At 43.6% G+C, this 24,928-nt stretch overlaps 1 protein-coding gene across 4 annotated transcripts in view; it reads right to left on the reverse strand.

Annotated features, from left to right (window-relative positions):
• The window catches only part of CSGALNACT1 (chondroitin sulfate N-acetylgalactosaminyltransferase 1), a 405,248-nt gene extending 380,818 nt beyond the window's left edge, over nt 1-24,430 (reverse strand). For 2 of the 4 annotated variants that reach the window (XM_077274374.1, XM_077274351.1), the window contains exon 1: nt 22,779-22,879. The gene's annotated coding sequence lies outside the window, so the exon portion shown is untranslated. Of the gene's footprint in view, nt 1-22,778; nt 22,880-23,976 lie in introns of those variants that run through there. The other 2 variants (XM_077274367.1, XM_077274359.1) reach the window with 2 other exon arrangements.
• Nucleotides 24,431-24,928: the final 498 nt, after the last annotated feature.

Below are 24,928 nucleotides of genomic sequence, written 5' to 3' on the forward strand. Positions count from 1 at the left end.
CTTCATCTGTTCTCGGCATCACTCCGGTTGTCTTCTGCAGGTTGTGACCTGCTGGATTGTGCCAGTGTTTACTGAAATGAGCCAGAAATCACAACTCAAGGTAAGTCTATGAGAGCCAGAACAAGGCTCTCATAGAATTACATTGCCAGCTGGTGACTGTTGCATCTGACTTCCAGGCAGTCAGAAGTTGTGGTCACAAGGTGGCCGATCAGGACCAGAGTGGTGGCAGGAAGAGAAGAAGACGGTGGCTGATGAGTATAATGCTAGGGTCAGGGAACTTACATTAGGGCATCACTCTAGCACTGAAATAAAAATAACACTGGAGGGGTGCTTTAAAGATGCCATGTGTGCTTATCTCTTGAGAAATTTTCAAATGCTTTTTGGCAGTCATTAAACAATTAGTAAAATGGTAGCTTTTCTTCATGATGAAATGCTGAAAGAAAATGTCATGCAACTTCTTGGTGTCTAAGTATTCCCATTGATTTGTACTGTAAGTATGGAGTGCCTTCCAAAGGAAAACAACCGAAGAATGATCTTATCACTTCTTTTAACTGATTGGTATTTTTGGAAACTTGAAGTATTTAAAAGATACCGTACTCAAAAGCCAGAATATACGAAAAGCAAGTCTTTTTTACATAGAAATAAATAGGATGATTTTTTCAAGGATTTTCTGAGTGGTTTTCCAGGCATTTTCCAGAAATTGACCAGCTCTCAAAAAGCTTGAATGAAGGTCATTTGAATACAACCTAACCTATATTCCGCTTCAAAATTCCCTTAAGAAAATAGAATTATTCTTACCGTTAATTCGGTTTCTAGGAACCTTCCACGACGGCATATGGAGGTTGTCTCTTTGCCCTAATGGGGAACAGGAAACACAGAGGTTAAAAGGACCTCCCACCTCCCACTTGCCAGTGACTTACAACTGAGACCATTGCACTGGTTTTACCTTTAGAATCCCAGAACTAATCCAGGAATGTATATCGGGTGGGAAATTAGTGCCGTCGTGGAAGGTTCCTAGAAACCGAATTAACGGTAAGAATAATTCTATTTTCTCTAGTCACCTTCCACGACGGCATATGGAGGAATACCAAATATTTTGGCACTAGGGAGGGACAACGGCCTGGAGTACTTTACGGCCGAAGGCTAAGTCCTTATTGGACAATACGTCTAGTCTGTAAGGTTTAGAGAAGGTATGGAGTGAAGACCACGTTGCTGCCCTGCAAATCTGCTCCGGAGATGCGCCTGCTCTTTCTGCCCAGGAAACCGATGTAGATCTGGTTGAATGGGCTTTGATCCCTACTGGAGGTAATTTGTTTTGAGCGAGGTAGGCTTCCGTTCTAGCTTTCTTGATCCATGTAGCGATGGTACTTTTGGCTACTTTTTTCCCTTTGTTTTGTCCTGAGAGATGGATAAATAGGTTATGATCAATTCTGAATGTACTGGTGTGGTCCAAGTATTGTAAAAGAATACGCCGAACATCCAAGGTGTTGAATCTTCTTTCTTCCAAGTTTGCTGGATTGTGGCAAAAGGTTGGTAGGAAAATCTCTTGAGAACGATGGAAGTCAGAGATAACCTTCGGAAGAAAGGACGGATCAAGACGAAGCACAATTGAATCATCTCTTACCAGGAGATAAGGTTCTCGTGTAGACAAGGCCTGTAATTCACCAATCCTTCTGGCTGAAGTAATGGCTACCAAGAACACTGCTTTATAGGCAAGGTTTTGTGGAGAACAAGAAGATAGAGGTTCAAAGGGTGGACCTGTCAGACCTTGGAGAACTACATTAAGGTCCCACGGGGGAACTATGACCTGTTTTCTAGGATTCATTCTAGTAGCTGACGTCATGAACCTTTTAACCCAGCGATGACTCGCTAAATCCTGATCAAAGACCGAACTAAGTGCAGAGACCTGGACCTTGAGGGTACTGGGCCTGAGACCTATTTCCAAGCCTTTTTGTAAAAAGTCCAATATGATGGGTATATTAGGCTTGAGGGGGTCTGGAAGGTTAGGCAGACAGAATGAAGAAAACTTTTTCCAGATCTTATTGTAGATGGCGTTGGTCACCGGTTTTCTTGATTTTTGTAGGGTAGCAATGACAGGAATTGATAGTCCTTTAGCCCTTAAAACCTGGGTTTCAGCAACCACGCCGCCAAACTCCACTTCTGAGGGTCTGGATGGAGAATGGGACCCTGAGAAAGAAGATTGTGTTTTATCGGCAACATTACTGGACCATCCACTTGTAGTTGGATGATTAGGTTGAACCAACTCCTTTTGGGCCACAATGGAGCTATCAGGATAGTTGGAGTCCTTTCTAGGCGTATCTTTCGTAGAACCTTGGCAAGGATTGGAATTGGTGGAAAAGCATAAGCTAGATGGAACGGCCAATCTTGGGTTAAAGCATCCAACCCCCTGGGATTGTCTCTTGGGTTCAAGGAAAAGAATGTTTTGACCTTTGCGTTCTGGTGAGAGGCAAAGAGGTCGACGTCTGGATGACCCCATCTGTGTACCAACATGTTGAATGTTTGAGGATCCAGGCTCCACTCGCCAGGATGGATTTCCTGGCGGCTTAGGTAGTCTGCCTGAATATTTGTAGTTCCCTTGAGGTGGATTGCCGACAGGGATAGCAGGTGCTTTTCGGCCCAAGAAAAGATTCGAGCGGAGATCTTTATTAGACTGAGGGTTCTTGTACTGCCCTGGTGCCTGATATGGGCCACCGTGGTCATGTTGTCCGAGTATATCTGTACATGTTGACCCGAAATCTGATGACTTGCCGCTAGAAGGGTCTCTTCCACAGCTTTGAGCTCCCTGAAATTTGATGATTTCTCGGAAATCGATTGACTCCACTGGCCCTGATAGGGGACATGGTCTACTATGGCTCCCCAGCCCCTCTTGCTGGCATCTGTTTTGATGGTGGTTAGAGGGGACTGAATCCAGCATACTCCTTTCAGAAGGTTCCTGGGCTTCATCCACCATGTTAAAGAGGCTTTCACTCTGCCCGGAGTGTGGATCCTCTTGGTAAGGGTGCCAGGTCGACCATCCCAATTGTCTAGGATGTGGGCTTGGAGAGTCCTTGAGTGAGCTTGAGCCCAAGCCACCGACTGTATGCAGGCTGTCATGGAGCCCAACAGCGACATTCCCTCTCGCAGAGTAGGGGACCTCATCTCTTTGAACTTCCTGACTTTTGTTAGTAGGGGAAGTCTGTGGTCGTCCGGGAGGAAGGACATTTGTCTTGCTGAGTCCAGCATTACTCCCAGAAATCTCCTGGTTTTTGCAGGTTGAAGCTGAGATTTTTGTAGGTTCGGAATCCAACCTAGGGATCTCAGAATGTCTAGGGTGGTAGACACATGGGATATCAGGGTTATCTCGGTGGAAGCTACTATCAGAAGATCGTCCAGATAGGGCACTATGCAGACACCTTGTTTTCGGATGAATGACACTACTTCTGCCATCACCTTGGAGAACACCCTCGGTGCTGATGAAATGCCGAAGGGAAGGACTCCAAACTGATAGTGCTCCACCCGATGATTCCCCTGTATCGCAAACCTGAGATATTTTTTGTGTCTCGGGTGAATAGGGATGTGGAAATACGCATCCTTGAGATCGATGGTAGCCATAAAAGAGTGACGTTCTATCAGAGGAATCGCAGATCTTACGGACTCCATCTTGAACTTGCGATATTTTACATGCTGGTTCAGACCCTTTAAGTTTATAATAATCCGGACGTCTCCCGAAGGCTTGGGGACCAGGAAGAGTCAGGAGTAGTGTCCCTTTCCCCACTCTGATTGTGGGACTGGGGAAATTACATTTGATCTGATCAGGTCTCTGAGACCTAAGGACAATAGGCTGCGATCCCTTGATGATGGAAGGGAAGTGACTTTTAGACCCTGAGGTGGGGGAGAAATTAACTCTATTAACAGGCCCTCCTTGATGACATTGAGAACCCAGTGGGAGCTGGTGATATCCTCCCACTGATCCACATATTTCGAGAGTCTTCCCCCCTACCAGGTCGGAGTCATTGTTTGTCCTGCTGGGACTGTTGCTGCTGCTGCTGTTGCGGGACGAAAATATTCTTTCCCCTACTCTTTGCATAGCTCCACCTGCCAGTTTTTCCTTTGCCTCTTGCTTGAGAGGGCTGAGGTTGTGGGCCACGAAAAAAACGTTTCCTAGGCTGCTTTTGCTCAGGGAGCGCCTTCTTTTTGTCGGTGGCTTTATCGAGAATATCGTCCAGGGCAGGACCAAAGACGTAGTCTCCTTTAAAAGGGTATGGTGCAGAGTTTAGATTTAGAGGTGATATCCCCACTCCATATCTTAAGCCAGAGGGCTCTTCTGGCAGAGTTGGAAAGTACCAGGGATCTGGCGGCGACTCTTACAGATTCCAGAGAAGCGTCCGCCAAATACCCTGTAGCTTTATGCAGAATGGGTAGGGAATCCAATATCTCGCCTCTTGAGGTACCTTGAGATATGTGATTCTCTAACTTCTCAAGCCAGCAGGAGAGGGCGACATTAGCCTTAAGGATAGCTGCAGAAGTTTCCCATGATTTTCTGAGGAGACTTTCGGTTTTCCTATCCATGGGATCCTTCAATTGAGAAGAATCCTCAAAGGGGAGTGCAGTTCTCTTGGCGACTCTAGCCACCTGCACATCGACCTTGGGGATATCTAATTTAAGGTCATCCTCAAGCGGAAATCTGTGCTTCATTTCTGAAGGAGTACTGAGACGCCTCTCAGGTAGTTCCCATTCCTGATTAATCATATTGATAATATTGGCATGAACTGGGAAGCCCACTCTCTTCTCCGATGAAAGACCACCGAACATCTGATCCTGTATGGACTGCGGTACAGGTTCCTCTTCTAGTCCCATGGTATTACGGACGGCAGAGACTAGATCCTCAATATAGTCTGAGGAAAAAAGGTACTTCCTGACCTCAGCTTTAGGTGATACTGGATCCTCCCAGCCAACAGATGAGGCATGAGAGAGATCCGAATCAGAGTCAGATTCCACAACCTGAATCTTCCTCTTCTTAGCTGGGGAATGAGGTTGTGGCTGCGGAGATGGAGGTGGGGGTGGAGGTGTAAAGGCTGCCTGAGAAGATTGTACCTCCTGTTTTACTAGTGAGCGAATCTCATCCAATAGTGATGGCTGCTCAGCTCTTATTATCTTGTCTGTACATGACTGACAGAGTTTTTTGTCCCAGTTTGGAGGACATTTAGTGGAACAGATAGGGCACTTTTTCCTATAGGCACCTTTAGGGGCAGGTTTTTCTCCCTGAAATATATAAAGGGAGAGAGGGGTGAGGACTTTTAACCCCTGCTACGCTCCTCCCGGATCCCATCCCTGCAACACTCACAGAGGCAGGGGTGGCGCTGGGCTCCGCAGATACGGGGCATGAAGAACCATCCATACTGAAGGAGATAGCCTTACCTCAGTGGTGGTTCAGCAGGCTTTTATGGACGCCGTCCTAGCACCTGCTCCAGTGATCAATCCCCCTCCCCCTCCAGGATCCAGGTGAGGGAGCTGAGCGGCCCGACACGCCGGCCGGCGAAACCCGGAAGTACCGGCTTCAGGGTGTATGAAGAAACCGGAAGTGACGCGCGTGAGCCTGCCGACGTCACTTCCGGAACGCCGAGCCGAGCATGGAGGAGGAGGACGCCGGGCAGCTCCAGGAGGAGCCCGGTTAGGGAACCAAGGCCTGCTTTGCCCTCGTGTGGGCGCGGGAAGGCCGGGAGGGGGTCCCGAGGACCTGCGAGCAGGACGACGGGAGCAGCACGAGGAGGAGGCCAGAGGCGACCATCTGCTGCCCGGCTAGACAGGCAGCGCCTGCAAAAGGTACCGTAGTCACCGGCCACTACAGCACATGAAGAAACCTCTCCCTGTCCCATGGGGAACAGGAAAGACACTGGCAAGTGGGAGGTGGGAGGTCCTTTTAACCTCTGTGTTTCCTGTTCCCCATTAGGGCAAAGAGACAACCTCCATATGCCGTCGTGGAAGGTGACTAGAGAAAATAATTTAAATATGTTTTGAATACTCTTCCTATTAAATTCAATTTAAAATTCACTTTGCTGTTCTTATGATTAGTTTTTTGAGCATTGATTTTATTTTTATAATAAACACTGTAAAAACAACAAGCTAAAAAAAAACTGACAAGCAAATTCCTCATCACATTTCCACTCCAAACTTGACACTGGTGGAGTCAAAAGGCTGCAGAAAAACACTTGGCTACTTTCACATTAGCGTCGTGCACTGCACGTCGCAATGCGACATTGCGACGTACCGACGCATACTGTGGAAGCGCTGCGCAACGGGGGCAGTGGATGCTGTTTTTCAACGCATCCGCTGCCCCATTGTGAGGTGCGGGGAGGAGAGGGCGGAGTTCCGGCCACGCATGCGCAGTCGGAAATGCTGGACACGACGCACCAAAAAACGTTACATGCAACGTTTTTTGGTGGCGACGGTCCGATGCAACACGACGCAAGCGTCGCACGACGGTTGCGACGTGCGGCAATGCGTCGCACTGCGTCGCTAATGCAAGTCAATGGAGAAAAAAACGCATCCTGCAAGCACTTTTCCAGGATGCGTTTTTTTCTACAAAACGACGCATAGCGACGTGCAGTGCACGACACTAGTGTGAAAGTAGCCTAGAAAACAAACCGCTTCAAAAAGCGCTTCAGTGAAAAACAAAAAAATACTGTAGAATGTATATGTATCAAAAGGAGTGTTTCCTAAAGTGGATTCCACTTGAAAAGCTAGTTGTACTTTCGACCTCTAAGAAGCTCTGTCTGAATATACCCTTAAAGGGAATCTGTCACCTCATTTTGCCGCTATAAACTGCAGCCACCGCCATAGGGGCTTATCTACAGCATTCTGTAATGCTGTAGATAAGCCCAGTCCTGTTATGATCCGGTGACCTTGGAGCCGCATGAGACTTTCTCAGGAGTAGGTGGAACCTGTACTGACCGCAAACCCTAAACTGACACTGCAACTAGAAGTAGCCGTGGGGTGTACCTAACACATCCTAGACACCTCGACACAGCCGGAGGACTAAATACCCCTATAGTTGGAAATGGGAATTCTATCTTGCCTCAGAGCAGAACCCCAAAGGATAGGCAGCCCCCCACACATATTGACACTGAGTATTAGAGGAAAGACACACGCAGGCAGAAATCAGGATTTAGCAAAAGAGGCCACGCTAGCTAAATAGGAAAGGATAGGACAGAATACTAAGCGGTCAGTATTAAAACCCTAAAAATATCCACAGCAGAAAATACAAAAATTCCACCATCTAACTAAAGACATGGAATGTACAGTTAGGTCCATATATATTTGGACAGAGACAACATTTTTCTAATTTTGGTTACAGACATTACCACAATGAATTTTAAACAAAACAATTCAGATGCAGTTGAAGTTCAGACTTTCAGCTTTCATTTGAGGGTATCCACATTAAAATCGGATGAAGGGTTTAGGAGTTTCAACTCCTTAACATGTGCCACCCTGTTTTTAAAGGGACCAAAAGTAATTGGACAATTGACTCCAAGGCTATTTCATGGGCAGGTGTGGGCAATCCCTTCGTTATGTCATTCTCAATTAAGCAGATAAAGGGCTTGGAGTTGATTTGAGGTGTGGTGTTTGCATTTGGAAGGTTTTGCTGTGAAGTAAACATGCGGTCAAAGGAGCTCTCCTTGCAGGTGAATCAAGCCATCCTTAAGCTGCGAAAACAGAAAAAACCCATCTGAGAAATTGCTACAATATTAGGAGTGGCAAAATCTACAGTTTGGTACATCCTGAGAAAGAAAGAAAGCACTGGTGAACTCATCAATGCAAAAAGACCTGGGCGCCCATGGAAGACAACAGTGGTGGATGATCGCAGAATAATCTCCATGGTGAGGAGAAATCCATTCACAACAGCCAACCAAGTGAACAACACCCTCCAGGAGGTAGGTGTATCAATATCCAAATCTACCATAAAGAGAAGACTGCATGAAAGTAAATACAGAGGGTTCACTGCACGGTGCAAGCCACTCATAAGCATCAAGAATAAAAAGGCTAGACTGAACTTTGCTAAAAAAACCATCTAAAAAAGCCGGCACAGTTCTGGAAGAACATTCTTTGGACAGATGAAACCAAGATCAACCTCTACCAGAATGATGGAAAGAGAAAAGCATGGCAAAGGCGTGGTACAGCTCATGACCCAAAGCATACCACATCATCTGTAAAACACGGCGGAGGCAGTGTGATGGCTTGGGCGTGCATGGCTGCCAGTGGCACTGGGTCACTAGTGTTTATTGATGATGTGACACAGGATATAAGCAGCCGAATGAATTCTGAGGTATTCAGAGCCATACTGTGTGCTCAGATCCAGCCAAATGCAGCCAAACTGATTGGTCGTCGTTTCATACTACAGATGGACAATGACCCAAAACATAAAGCCAAAGCAACCCAGGAGTTTATTAAATCAACGGAGTGGAATATTCTTGAATGGCCAAGTCAGTCACCTGATCTCAACCCAATTGAGCATGCATTTCACTTGTTAAAGACTAAACTTCAGACAGAAAGGCCCACAAACAAACAGCAACTGAAAACCACCGCAGTGAAGGCCTGGCAGAGCATCAAAAAGGAGGAAACACAGCGTCTGGTGATGTCCATGAGTTCAAGACTTCAGGCAGTGATTGCCAACAGAGGGTTTTCAACCAAGTACTAGAAATGAACATTTTATTTAAAATTATTGAATCTGTCCAATTACTTTTGGTCCCTTTAAAAACAGGGTGGCACATGTTAAGGAGTTGAAACTCCTAAACTCTTCATCCAATTTTAATGTGGATACCCTCAAATGAAAGCTGAAAGTCTGAACTTCAACTGCATCTGAATCGTTTTGTTTAAAATTCATTGTGGTAATGTTTATAACCAAAATTGGAAAAATGTTGTCTCTGTCCAAATATATATGGACCTAACTGTATATCTGCATCTCCTGAGAATCCAACTTGACTGAGATATCCAAACACAGTCTAAGCTGGACAAGAAAAAACATTGAATAGTACTGAATTGTAAAGCGAAACAAAACCAGACACTTATCTTTGCTGATTTGGCAGCAGGGCAGGAGGAACCATACAGAGATGCAAAACCTCCAAGAACAATGGACAACTGGCAAGGGCTAATGAATCCAGCACACCTAAATATCCCAGTCAGAGCTGCAATCAGCAGGGACACCTGCCCAGGATTGCAACCCAGGGACAACTGCATTACTACCAACAACCACCGGAGGGAACCCAAGAGCAGAATTCACAACACAGTCCCCCCGATGTAACCTGAAAGATAAGAAAAACAAGTTAGATTATACTCACCCAGGGGCGGTCCCGATGCGGTCCGGTCTGATGTGCTTCGTGGGTCCGGGTCCGGCACCTCCCATCTTCATATGATGTCATCATCCACCTTGCTTCTGTCGCGGCTCCTGCGCAGGCGTATTGATTTGCCCTGTTGAGGGCAACGTAAAGTACTGCAGTGCGCAGGCGCTGGGCCTCTCTGACCTTTCCCGGCGCCTGCGCACTGCAGTACTTTGCTCTGCTCTCAACAGGGCAGAGAATTAAGCCTACGCAGGAGCCACGACAGAGACAAGGACGAGGACTTCATCGCGTGGAGATGGGAGGCGCCGGACCTGGACCAGACCGCCCCCCGAGTGAGTATAATCTAACTTGTTTTTCTTATCTTTCAGATTACATCGGGGAAGGGGGGGGCGGCTTATCTACAGCATTACAGATTGCGGTAGATAAGCCCCTAATGGTGGTGGCCGCAGTTTATAGTGGCAAAATGAGGTCACAGATTCCCTTTAAAACAGAAACTAACCACATATGAAATATAGAATCAGTTTGTCATTAGCTTTCCAGTAATGTGGAGTAAAAACGCAGGAGCAAAGAAGTGGCTATATACAATTTTCATCTGAAAACATTCAAGGCTTTTCCTGGCAGTTTTCTTCAACTTTTTTTTCCCCATGACTGTCAATGGGGGAAAAGCTCATTTGAGGGCTCTAAAAATAAGTCCACTCTGTTTTGTACAGCTTAATAACCCCCCTATTTGTAGGTAGACTCCTGTTTGCACTATTTATGGGGGCATGTTCAGCAATTGAGGAGTACTGTATAGAAAAATTGAGCTGCAGGAAACTAACAGCACTGCATGGAAAATTGCCCTAAAAATATTTCTCAGAAGCTTCCAACTGATTAACAGTGTAGTCCAAGAAAACAAGTTTCAGCATGTCACATTTCACAACTATCGATTTTTTTCAGGCTGAAAATGTAGTGTTGGTAAACAAGAATAAAATAATCCAATCAAATTTCTTCATTATTCTTTCTTTGCTTAACATACTGTACTATATATTGTATTTTATACGATTTATTAACTTTAGGAGCTCCTATGAACACAGCTTCTCCCTAAACTCTAACACCACGATTCATCATTTGTGGATTTTTTAAAGTCATTTTTCTTTTTTTTTTTGTCTCATGATATTCACTTCCGTTTTTTGCGCCAAATTCTTTAACACAGACGATATTATGCAAAGTCAAAAATGGTCTTTATTTTTGTCTTATCCTTTTAGTGTGCATTTTTTAGCAAAAAGTTGCATGTCACTTGCAAACTTTCCCATGGCGCTCGCACTAACATCAGAAAGGTGAAGTGAGTTGTGAAGGATCTGTCTGACGGCACCGCGAGCAGGAGAACTTTCTCCTGCCCTCATATAGGCATTAGGAGTTCACGGATACTGAGCATGTGGTGCTCAGTGTCTTTGCTGGATGATAGGCTGAATGGTCGCATCATGCAACCATGCAGCCTGCCATCTAGATGTAGCAGAGCTGGACCCATTGTGGAATAAATGGATTAGCAGCATCTCTGCGAAAAGGTGAGGAATATTGTTTTTGTTTTTTTTTAACTCTTTTGAAGATGACGAGGGCATCGGGGATTGGGCGAGGTTGTAAGTATGGTATAATTAAGATTATTAAAGGAGTCTTTGTCATTCTTTCAATTAAAGGACTTTTTTCTGGGCATCTGTGTTTTCATACAATTTGACTATGGGGTTAGTAATGGAGTGTCTTACTGACGCCTCTCCATTACTAACCTCGGGGCTTGGTGTCATCTGACAATACAAAAGTGACATCAACCCCCCCGACTATCACTCCACTTGCCATCGCTACAGGGCAAGTGGAAATAGTGAGGCTAAGTTCCAGAATTGGTATATCTTAGAGATGCGCCTTTTCTGGGGTGGCTGAGAGCAGATGTTTTTATCCTGAGGGGACCAGTATCCATGGCCCCTTCCTAGGCTAATAATATCACCTGCTATTGTCTGCATAGGTTTTGCTGGTTATTAATTATAGGGGGACCCTACGTCATTTTTTTTCAGGGTCCATTTTAATAGCCAGTAAAGGCTAACTATACAGTTGTTAGCTGATATTAATAGCCTGGGAAGCTCCATGGATATTACAGTCTAATATGTATGGGGGTGTCTGACAAATTATTGACGAGGAAGATGTTGATCAGTTATGTCCGAATTCGGACTACCGATCGCTTTACTCCCCTACAGATGAGCTACCTCCAGGCATGTTTATGCATGACCTTCTCATAGATGACACAGGAGTGCACGGCCGTACAAGCACTCCTGTGTATGGGAGAGACGGACGAGATGGCTACCAGCCAAATTATTGTCCGAACCACCAGCCAACAACCATTTAATGTATATGGCAGGCTTAACGTCTGCCTATTTCACACTTCCTTTTTACCATAGATAAAATAGATTTTTTTTCCGTTTTTAAACTAAATGGATAAGAAAATATTACTGATGTATCCTATTGCCAGATGTATGCCAACATGCATTGTATCTTGCATGTGTTGGCTTGTGTTTTTGCACAATTAACATATTTTTCAGGAATTTACAATATAATTTTTTGTTCATTGGAGTCAATGGGGTGACATTTGCAAATGCATGATACGCTATGGCATACATTTGCTAATTAATTTGCATAAAATGCACAAATTTTGCCCTCAGCTATTAACAGTCTCCAGCAAATTATTGTATTCTACATTAACCCTGCTGTTCTGTTCGGGTCATAGTGACCCAGGAGCAATACAAGTGTATAGTACATGGGAACAGAACAGCAAGGTTAAATAAGAATTCTGGAGCATCTTTTCTTAGAACGATTATTATTATCATTTTCTGCTAGTAATGTATGACCATCCTGACAGTGTTACTATTCCAAACATATATAATGTATGGGAACTTGGGTTATTTCCTAAAATATATGTTTGTTATCTTGATGAGAATGCTATTATAGTCCTTGCTGATAACTGCAGTACGCCAAGCTGGAGATATAATTTTTTACATGTCACTCGTCCAATTTTTCCTCTGTATTTACGATTTAATAATCTGGTTATTTTTAACTTAAAGGAGCTCAGTTTTCTTTTTGATTTATCTCTTCTGCTTGTGCAGAGTCAGTTAGGGAGAATGACAACAGCAGGGCATGTGCAGCTTCACTTTATAATAAAAGATACTATCTCTTTGTGGAATGAAAGAATGCACAGAAGCCTGATGTACCTGTTCACACTGAGCCTGGGAAAACACCATGTTATTTAGACTTACTGGATAAATGTTGTATGGTAGAGTATAGTGTAAAAACATGTTACACAGATCCTTTGACATTATTAACCTAGGAAACTGTATTTATACCTTTTAAGATACTGAGGGGAAAAAATGGATGCGGACGTAAAATATGCATGCATGGATGGCAAAAGGTGACAGTAATTCAGTGGCAAAGTATGTCTCCTGATCCGAATCCAAACATGAATGAGGATTCTCAAGAGACAAGTTGAGCATCACTCTCCATCCAGCATTCAGACTCTAAAAGTGGTCGGTCTTTAAGAATGGAAAAAGATAGATGGGGCAATAGGTCACCAACTTGTTCATTCCATGCCTAAAAGACTTGGTGTTGTCCTTAAAAATCATGGAAGTTATTAAACATACTACATGTAGTCATTTTTATGTAGGGTGTATTCATTTTTGAATCAACTAATTTGAAACAAACTGAAGATTTTGTAATGAAATTTATATCCTTAGTTTCATGTCATGGGTTAAAAAGTGGTCTAATAATCTGAGTCTTGTCAACATTTTGGAATTTGTTCTTGTTCAGTGATATATTGGTTAGTACTCAATAATATATCCTGAAATCAATTCCAAAATAGTTGCGATGCTTCTCACAAAAGCATAGATGGGCAGGGGTCACCAATCTGTGAACAGCTCAGTTAAAAAATTTTGGAAACATTTCATAAAAATGTTCCTCAATGTAAAATTGCAAAAACTTTAATTATGCACCATTTACAGTATATAAAAGCATCAAAGATTCATTGATTCTGGTGAAAGGACAAGGCTTAGGCCGGGGACACACAACGTATAAAAAAACGGTCCGTTTATCACGGACGAGAATCGCACAAATGTTAACAAAACAGTGATCCGTGTGCAGTGTGAGGATGCGATTTCCTCGCATCAAATTATCCGTGTGACATCCGTATGGCGAGATTTTCTCGCAGGCTTGCAAAACCAACATCTAATGGATTTTTTGGCTCAAATGTTCGTTTAAAAAAAAATATATATATATATATATATATATATATATATACATATACATATACACACACACACACACACACACTCACTGGCCACTTTATTAGGTACACCTGTCCAACTTCTTGTTAACACTTAATTTCTAATCAGCCAATCACATGGCGGCAACTCAGTGCATTTAGGCATGTAGACATGGTCAAGACAATCTCCTGCAGTTCAAACCGAGCATCAGTATGGGGAAGAAAGGTGATTTGAGTGCCTTTGAACGTGGCATGGTTGTTGGTGCCAGAAGGGCTGGTCTGAGTATTTCAGAAACTGCTGATCTACTGGGATTTTCACGCACAACCATCTCTAGGGTTTACAGAGAATGGTCCGAAAAAGAAAAAAAATCCAGTGAGCGGCAGTTCTGTGGGCGGAAATGCCTTGTTGATGCCAGAGGAGAATGGGCAGACTGGTTCGAGCTGATAGAAAGGCAACAGTGACTCAAATCGCCACCCGTTACAACCAAGATAGGCCTAAGAGCATCTCTGAACGCACAGTGCGTCGAACTTTGAGGCAGATGGGCTACAGCAGCAGAAGACCACACCGGGTACCACTCCTTTCAGCTAAGAACAGGAAACTGAGGCTACAATTTGCACAAGCTCATCGAAATTGGACAGTAGAAGATTGGAAAAACGTTGCTTGGTCTGATGAGTCTCGATTTCTGCTGCGACATTCGGATGGTAGGGTCAGAATTTGGCGTAAACAACATGAAAGCATGGATCCATCCTGCCTTGTATGGAGCATCTTTGGGATGTGCAGCCGACAAATCTGCGGCAACTGTGTGATGCCATCATGTCAATATGGACCAAAATCTCTGAGGAATGCTTCCAGCACCTTGTTGAATCTATGCCACGAAGAATTGAGGCAGTTCTGAAGGCAAAAGGGGGTCCAACCCGTTACTAGCATGGTGTACCTAATAAAGTGGCCAGTGAGATATATATATATATATATATATATATATATATATATATATATATATATATATATATATATATATATATATATATATATATATATATATATATATTTAATTCAGCGCTAGATATCCTAAAAGCCGGTAATTCAATTGCCGGCTTTTCATTTCTCCTCCACAAACCCGACATGATATGAGACATGGTTTACATACAGTAAGGCTGGGTTCACATTGCGTTAATGGGTGATCGCTAACGGACAGCGTTGCATGGCGAAAATGTCGCAATTAACGCCATGCAACGGGTCCGTTAGCGCACCCATTGACAGCAATGTTAATTTCGCCAGCAGCGCATCACTAGCGCGTGCCTTTTTCGGCTCGCGCTAGCGATGTGTCGTTCTTCTGTGACGCGCCTCGGACGCTGCTTGCAGCGTCCGCGGCACGCCCGAGGTCCGTTCCCCGCTCTCGCAGATCGGGGATCTGCGAGAGCGGGGACGTTAACGCGACCCCCAAACGCGATCCATAAAAATACATTGCGTTAGCGCAATCCGCTAGCGCTAGCGCTAAACGGATTGCCCTAACGCAATGTGAACCTAGCCTAAACCATCTCATATCCCTTTTTTTTTTGCATATTCCACACTACTAATGTTAGTAGTGTGTATGTGCAAAATTTGGGCACTGTAGCTTGTAAAATAAAGGGTTACATCGCGGAAAAAATTGGCGTGGGCTCCCGCGCAATTTTCTCCGCCAGAGTGGTAAAGCCAGTGACTGAGGGCAGATATTAATAGCCTAGAGAGGGTCCATGGTTATTGGCCCCCCTGGCTACAAACATCTTCCCCCAGCCACCCCAGAAAAGGCACATCTGGAAGATGCGCCTATTCTGGCACTTGGCCACTCTCTTCCCATTCCCGTGTAGTGGTGGGATATGGGGTAATGAAGGGTTAATGTCACCTTGCTATTGTAAGGTGACATTAAGCCAGATTAATAATGGAGAGGCGTCAATTATGACACCTATCCATTATTAATCCAATAGTACGAAATGGTGAAACACACACACACACACACACACACACACACACACACACACACACACACACACACACTATTTAAAAGTATTTTAATGAAATAAAGACACAGGGTGTTGTAATATTTTATTAGACTGGTAATCCACCTGAAGACCCTTGTCACCTGAAACAAAGTTAAACAAAACAAACAACAATATTCCATACCTTCCGTCGTTCTGTCAGTCCCACGATGTAAATCCATCTGAAGGGGTTAAATCATTTTACAGCCAGGAGCTGTGCTAATGCACCCGCTCCTGTCTGTAAAATGTTGTGAATGAATGGAGTGCAGGGGAATGTCCTGTAGTTACCTTGATTCGCGGTGATGCGCCCCCTGCTGGATGTCCTCATATGAACTCGAGCGTGGGAAAAAGGCTCGAGTTCATATGAAGACATCCAGCAGGGGGCGCATCACTGCGAATCAAGGTAACTACAGGACATTCCCCTGCACTCCATTCACTCACAACATTTTACAGACAGGAGCGGGTGCATTAGCACAGCTGTAAAATGATTTAACCCCTTCAGATGGATTTACATCGTGGGACTGACGGAACGACGGAAGGTATGGAATATTGTTGTTTGTTTTGTTTAACTTTGTTTCAGGTGACAAGGGTCTTCAGGTGGATTACCAGTCTAATAAAATATTACAACACCCTGTGTCTTTATTTCATTAAAATACTTTTAAATAATGTGTGTGTGTGTGTGTGTGTGTGTGTGTGTGTGTGTGTGTGTGTGTGTGTGTGTGTGTGTGTGTGTGTGTTTTTTTTTAACCATTTTGTACTATTGGATTAATAATGGATAGGTGTCATAATTGACGCCTCTCCATTATTAATCTGGCTTAATGTCACCTTACAATAGCAAGGTGACATTAACCCTTCATTACCCCATATCCCACCGCTTTTTTACAAGCTACAGGGCCCAAATTTTGCACATACACATTAGTAGTGTGGAATATGCAAAAAAAAAAAAAGGGATATGAGATGGTTTACTGTATGTAAACCATGTCTCATATCATGTCGGGTTTGTGAAGGAGAAAGAAAAAGCCGGCAATTGAATTACCGGCTTTTCTATAGAACACCACTGCGTATTTCTCGCAAGTCACACTGCTGGTCCGTGTGGAATCCGATTTTTTCTCGCACCCATAGACTTGCATTGGCGATTCTCGGCCGAGATACGCTGACAATCGCAGCATGCTGCGATTTCACTCAGATCCTGAATACGGCCGAGAAAATATCGGATGATTGGAGCTGCCCCATAGATTAACATTGGGTCGAGCACTATGCGATTTTTTCTCGCATTGCACTAGTCCGTATTACGGTCTAGTGTGACCCCGGCCTTACAGTCATTATTGGATGCTTGTAATCTTAGGGGTCCTCTAGCGGCACTGCATTAAAAACAAGAAAAATTCAGTTGTGTAACTCACTGCATGGGCTCAGGAATACTTCCAGAAATCAATGTCTGAACACAGTTTGCAGTGAAATTGACAAATGTAAGTTAAAGCTGTATAATGGAAAGAAGAAGCGATAAATCAACACAACCAAGAAAGTTGCAATCTTCTCTGGGCCAAGGCTCATTTAAAATAGACAGAGGCAAAATGTAAAACTGTTCTGTGTTTAGATGAATCGAAATTGGAAATTCTTTAAAGGACCATTCCAGCATTTTTTTTCCAGCGCTGGAGTGGTGCTTTAAACGTAAGCCACCTGCCCTCAGTCATATAATCAACTTCCAGCGGCTTCACTGTTTTTTGGCAACAGTCTTGTCCTACCGTGCCATCTTGTGAGCCCTGCTTCTGACTGGCCGGAAGTCAGAAGATACATCACAACCCCTCAATACAAGTCTATGAAAGCCAGAATGAGACTCTCAAAGACTTGTATTTAAAAGTAACGGCGCCACTCCATAAAATACTGGAGCTGCCGGCAGGTCACTTTTTCACTTGAGACGATGGAAAATGATGACGGTGGCAGAAGAAAATAAGACAGGGAATTACATTTAAAGCACCATTCCAGTGGTACAATAAAAAAATGCTATAGTGGTGCATCAAATAAACTACAAAAGCAGTGTCCTGCATACTCATGAGTAAGGGACCATCCAGCTTGTTATCATCGCACAGTTCCTGCATCTCTGATGATATGGGATTGTATGAGTGCTTGTAGCATAGCCAGCATACTCTCTTGAAAGACACCATCAATACTGAGCATTATATAGAGGTTTTAGAAGTATACATGCTCCATCGAGACAACTTCCATTTCAGGGAAGGCCTTGTATATTTCAGCAAGTTAATGCTAAACTACATGCTGCATCCATCGCCACAGCATCACTTCTCAGAAGAAGCGTTCGGGTGATGAACAGGAACGGGCCACTTGCAGTACAGACCTGTCACTAATGGAAAACATTTGGTGAATTATGAAACAAAAAATACAGCAAGGAATACCTAGGACTGTTGAGCAGCTAGAATCCTACCTCAGACAAGAATGGGACAAGATTTATCTCCAAAAATTCCAACAATTGGTCTTCTCAATTCCAAATGCCTACATACTGTTTGTATAAAAAGAAGAGGAGATGCTACAGAATGATAGACATGGCCCTGTCTCAACTTTTTGGAAATGTGTTGACCCTTAAAATTCTAAATTAGTTTTTCAAATGAAATGGGAAAATGTCTAATGTTGAACTTCAAATGTGTTTTCCATTGAGGGAAATAAGTATGTGATCCCTTGCTGATTTTGTAAGTGTGTCCACTGATAAATACATGAACAGTCAATAATTTTAAGGGTAGGTTAATTTTAACATTGAGAGATAGAATATCAAAAATAAAATCCAGAAAATCACATTGTATAAATTATATAAATTTGCATTTTGCAGTGAGAAATAAGTATTTGATCCCTCTGGCAAACAAGACATAATACTTGGTGGCAAAACCCTTGTCGGCAAGCACAGCAGTCAGACTTTTTTTTGTAGTTGATGATGAGGTTTTACGAACATGTCAGGAGGATTTTTGGTTCACTCCTCTTTGCAGATCATCTCTAAGAATACCGTCACACAGTGCCATTTTCATCGCTACGACGGCACGATCCGTGACGTCGCAGCGTCGTATGATTATCGCTCCAGCGTCGTAGACTGCGGTCACACTTTGCAATCACGGCGCTGGAGCGATGCCGAAGTCCCCGGGTAACCAGGGTAAACATCGGGTTACTAAGCGCAGGGCCGCGCTTAGTAACCCGATGTTTACCCTGGTTACCAGCGTAAACGTAAAAAAAACAAACAGTACATACTTACATTCCGGTGTCTGTCCCCCGGCGTTCTGCTTCTCTCCACTGTGTCTGTGCCAGCCGGAAAGCACAGCGGTGACGTCACCGCTGTGCTCGCTTTCCGGCCGGCAGGCGCTCACAGTGCAGAGAAGCTGAGACGCTGGAGGACAGACACCGGAATGTGAGTATGTACTGTTTGTTTTTTTTTTACTTTTACTCTGGTAACCACGGTAAACATCGGGTTACTAAGCGCGGCCCTGCGCTTAGTTACCCGATGTTTACCCTGGTTACAAGCGAACACATCGCTGGATCGCTGTCACACACAACGATCCAGCGATGTCAGCGGGTGATCAAGCGACGAAAGAAAGTTCCAAACGATCTGCTACGACGTACGATTCTCAGCAGGGTCCCTGATCGCTGCTGCGTGTCAGACACTGCGATATCGTAACGATATCGCTAGAACGTCACGAATCGTACCATCGTAGCGATGAAAATGGCACTGTGTGACGGTACCCTAAATCATTAAGATTTTGAGGCTGTCACTTGGCAACTCGGAGCTTCAACTCCCTCCATAAGTTTTCTATGGGATTAAGGTCTGGAGACTGGCTAGGCCACTCTATGATCTTAATGGGCTTCTTTTTGAGCCACTCCTTTGTTGCCTTGGCTGTATGTTTTGGTGCATTGTCTTGCTGGAAGACTCAGCCAGCACCCATTTTAAATGTCCTGGTGGAGGGAAGGAGGTTGTCGCTCAGGATTTTATGGTACATGGCTCCATCCATTCTCCCATTGATGCGGTGAAGTAGTCTGGTGCCCTTAGCAGAGAAACACCCCCAAAACATAATGTTTCCACCTCCATGCTTGACAGTGGGGATGGTGTTCTTTGGGTCATAGGCAGCATTTCTCTTCCTCCAAACATGACGAGTTAAGTTAATGCCAAAAACCTCAATTTTTGTCTCATCTGACCACAGCACCTTCTCCCAATCACGCACAGAATCATCCAGGTGTCTATTGGCAAACTTCAGACTGGCCTGCACCTGTGCCTTCTTGAGCAGGGGGACTTTGCGGCCATTGCAGGATTTTAACCCCTTTCTGACCTTGGACGGGATAGTACGTCCGAGGTCAGATCCCCTGCTTTGATGCAGGGCTCCGGCGGTGAGCCCGCATCAAAGCCAGGACATGTCAGCTGTTTTGAACAGCTGACATGTGCCCGCAATAGCGGTGGGTGAAATCGCGATTCACCCGCCACTATTAACTAGTTAAATGCCGCTATCAAACGCAGACCGGCATTTAACTTGCGCTTCCGGCCGGGCATGAGCGCATCGCCGACCCCCGTCACATGATCGGAGGTCGGCGATGCTTCCGAATAGTAACCATAGAGGTCCATGAGACCTCTATGGTTACTGATCCCCGGCAGCTGTGAGCGCCACCCTGTGGTCAGCGCTCACAGCACACCTGCATTTCTGCTACATAGCAGCGAACATCAGATCGCTGCTATGTAGCAGAGCCGATCGTGTTGTGCCAGCTTCTAGCCTCCCATGGAGGCTATTGAAGCATGGCAAAAGTAAATTAAAAAAAAGTAAAAAAAAAATGTGAAAAAAAATAAAAAAACATATAAACGTTTAAATCACCCCCCTTTCGCCCCATTCAAAATAAATCAATAAAAAAAAATAATCAAACCTACACATATTTGGTATCGCCACATTCAGAATCTCCTGATCTATCAATAAAAAAAAGCATTAACCTGATCGCTAAACGGCGTAGCGAGAAAAAAAATTGAAACGCCAGAATTACGTTTTTTTGGTCGCCGCGACATTGCATTAAAATGCAATAACGGGCGATCAAAAGAACGTATCTGCACCAAAATGGTATAATTAAAAACGCCAGGTCGGCATGCAAAAAATAAGCCCTCAAACGACCCCAGATCATGAAAAATGGAGACGCTACGAGTATCGGAAAATGGCACAATTTTTTTTTTTTTTTTAGCAAAGTTTGGAATTTTTTTTTTCACCACTTAGATAAAAAATAACCTAGTCATGTTAGGTGTCTATGAACTCGTACTGACCTGGGAATCATAATGGCAGGTCAGTTTTGGCATTTAGTGAACCTAGCAAAAAAGCTAAACAAAAAACAAGTGTGGGACTGCACTTTTTTTGCAATTTCACCGCACTTGGAATTTTTTTCCTGTTTTCTAGTACACGACATGGTAAAATCAATGATGTTGTTCAAAAGTACAACTCGTCCCGCAAAAAATAAGCCCTTGCATGGCAAAATTAACAGAAAAATAAAAAAGTTATGGCTCTGGGAAGGAGGGGAGCGAAAAACGAACACGGAAAAACGGAAAATCCCAAGGTCATGAAGGAGATAAACATTTACAGTGTAATGTGTTACCAATGGTTTTCTTGGTGACTGTGGTCCCAGCTGCCTTGAGAGCATTAACAAGTTCCCCCGTGTACTTTTAGGCTGATCTCTCACATTCCTCATGATTAAGGATACCCCAGAGGTGAGATGTTGCATGGTGCACCAGATCCATGTCGATTAACCGTCATTTTGTATTTCTTCCATTTTCTTACTATTGCACCAACAGTTGTCTCCTTCTCACCCAGCGTCTTACTTATGGTTTTGTAGCCCGTTCCAGCTTTGTGCAGGTCTATGATCTTGTCCCTGACATCCTTAGAAAGCTCTTTGGTCTCGCGCATGTTGTAGAGGTTAGAGACTGACTGATTAATTGAGTCTGTGGACAGGAGTCTTTTATAAAGGTGAATTTGTAAGACAGCTGTCTTTAATGCAGGTAATGATGTGATTAGGAGGATCTGACTGGTCTGTAGGAGCCAGAACTCTTAATGGTTGGTAGAGGATCAAATACTTATTTCTCACTGCAAAATGCAAATACATTTATATAATTTATACAATGTGATTTTCTGTCATTGTCAGTGGGCAAACTTACAAAATCAGCAAGGGATCAAATACTTATTTCCCACAATGTATGTTCTGTTTCAAATTACCATATATGTCTATAAGAGATTTCCAAATCATTGCAATATTGTTTTCTTTACATACTACACAGTGTCCCAACTTTTTCAGACTTGGGGTTATATGTACACAACCCTAATACTAATATTAGTATTATTGTTATTACAAGAAAATCAAGAAAACAAAACCAACAGAATTGAAACTGAACTAACATAACATGAAAAATGTCATAGTGACTGCGACATATTATGGCAGTATCTATAGAATTTATGACTCCTCAAGGTCTTCTTCATCACTGATTGCATTCTATTAATATGTTAAATACTTCAGCCTTCACAAAGCCCATATGCTGTGCATATAAACAGGTATTAAGATGCAAACATAAAAATGACAGTCTATGCTCTCTACAAATATGGATCTAACAATATATAGAAAATTTGCTTGGAAATAATGGAATTTCAGGTGGTCGCTGGAACATTGAAAAATGAATTCAGTATAAAAGAGATAAGAAAAAAAGATTGAACAAATAGATCCCCCTGAGTGCTTATATCTATTCCCAAAGACTAACGTACACTGTATATGGTGGCAACCGCACTATGTCCATCAGTGTAAAGAAGGATTGATGCTGGGTCCATTCTTTCCCTGGGGTATAAGCCCAGAAAGCACCACTCTAGCGATCCGGCAGGTCACAAACCGCTGGAGACCCGCCAGATAAAAGATGAAGACAGTTGGCTGGTAAGTATAAGGACGGTAGATTAGAAGCACCACTCAGGCGCGGAAAATAATACAAACCGCTGAAGTGGTGCTTTAAAATATACCTGCATGCTTTAATTCAGGTTTATGGGGAATTTGCTAGAGAAAGCTATGTAATGTATGGGTGGGTCAGAACTGAATAACAAACTATAAAAGGCTATAGAAACACTATTTCGAGGAAGATTATCAGGTTACAGCCATGACCATACCGAGACATCTGAGCCTCCAGCTGGGAAATCTTCTATATTGTGAGAACAGGATGGCTGTGCACAGAGTAATTGTATAGCTTATATATGCTGTCAGGTGCACCCACAGGTGACCAAAGCCTGGTCGTCTCCCAGCAGGTGCCGCTCTGTTACTTAACAGGTGAATGAATGCTGTTCTCATAGGATTAGAGCCACTGCTAATTGATAGGTTATTCCCAACTTTATATATGGGTAGTATCGGATACTGCTTGCAAAAACAAAGACTTGTGCAATTTTCTTTTAATTGAGAGTTTTTAGCTATTCTTGACACATCAACACTTTTGTTTACAGTTTGTTGCCCTGGTGACTGACCACCACCTGTCAAACGTGCACAGTGCTTACAAGCTCTTTTCTACAGAGTTCATAAGCACTGCTTTGAAGCTGGCCGGAGATTGCTTAAGTGCGCTGTTAGCTCCTAATCCCATACGATTCATGGCAGTGCAAACAAGCTAGACCGCAGCAGTGGTCGGCCTTCTAGTCAGTGAGCTAGAAGTACAAGAAATGTGTTAATATTTCAAAAATGGCTAAAAAAAGGTAATAAACAGCAAATACCCCAAGTTCCAAGACTATCAAATGAAGATGGAAATAACCCTTTAACATTTATAAGGGCACATTTTGGGCATTACAAATATTTCTTATTTAGGGGTCTGTGCACATGTTGCATTGTTTTCTGCGCTGTTTTCTGACAAAATCTGAAGGATTTCCTAGTATGAGATGAGGTCTCATTCACAAGTTGCCTTATTTTTCCCCTGCAGATGTAAATCTGAAACATGTCAATTCTTTCATTATCTTGCTACAGCTGTCACTCATACTAATCAGTTTGGAAAAATCTTCAAGAAAAACACATGTAAAATAAAAAGAACAAAAATGTAAGTATTTTAGGCTGCCAAGAGATGCAGACACCTCTACCGCAAATACTTAACATGTGAAATACGTGTTCCTATTCCAGTCACTGTCCACATCTGCAATTTTCAGGGGGATTTTAGTAACATAAATCATTACTATTATTAATCATGACAACTGCTGATGTTCCTAGACAGGAGTAATAAGGCATCACTCCATAGTGCAGCAGTCAGGTGCCATGAGATGGTATTCTGCCCCACTGGTGGCACTTCTCCTGGCAGCAGCCTCCATAGAAGCATCCATTCATGAGCCACTTTACCTCTACTCTGAAGGGGCCGGCTCCTGTTGCAGCAGAGAAGTTCTGGATCTGATGAAGTTGTCCTCCTTGGTAAGATCCATAGTACATCGGTGCGATCTTGTCGTTGGTAGATCGGTAGCTAATCCAAAGCCCAAGAAAGCTCAAGGTTGTAGCAGAAATCCCTAGAATCCACACTGTGCCGGCTGCCCTGCCGCTAAACTTTCCTCTGCTGTCCTACTAACTAGATGAACAAGCTCAGCAAGTGAGAGGAGTCATGAAAACACACCCTGAGCCACCAGGACAACCGGCACTTACTGCCCAGCCTGCACACTGCCTGTCACTGGCCACAAAGGTGGGATCCCCGGCCACCCCCCGCTGATCGGCCGCAGTGAGGAGCAGAGCGCGGAGCACCGTGTCTTCTCCCGGCCTCGGCAATGCTCTGTGCGCTCTGCGCTGCCTGTGCCTGCAGCTAGTCAGCGACCACGGGCAGCAGCGCCACCTACTGGCCACATGTGAGACTCCACCGCTCGGAGAGACCATAGAGAATTGTATGGTCCAGGTCCAGTAATATGACAGACAATAACACACTATAATGAAGAACAGGACACAAAATAAATATAAATGCATAAGATATGTTTGGCAGGTGTGAACATGATCAAGCAGAAGACATAATCTCATCAAGCAAAGTCTATTAGTGAAAAATTGCTGCAATATACAAAAAATAACAGGAGGCAGAAGGAATCCAAATAGATCGTAACACTATGAATAAACATGAAAACTCTAAAATAATATATAATGCCACAAGATTTATCTGCCATATGAATATGTACTTCATCATGAATGTAGACTCTTAATGCTGGTTGGGACAGGTGCACTGAAAAAGAAACATGGAAGTAAGGGCTCGTTCCCACTTGAATGAATGCAATCCGATAAAAAAATCGGATTAAATTCAGACCAATGTTATTCTATCATT

This window comes from Ranitomeya variabilis, chromosome 1 (genome assembly GCF_051348905.1).
Source record: "Ranitomeya variabilis isolate aRanVar5 chromosome 1, aRanVar5.hap1, whole genome shotgun sequence".
NCBI classification, from domain to species: Eukaryota; Metazoa; Chordata; class Amphibia; order Anura; family Dendrobatidae; genus Ranitomeya; species Ranitomeya variabilis.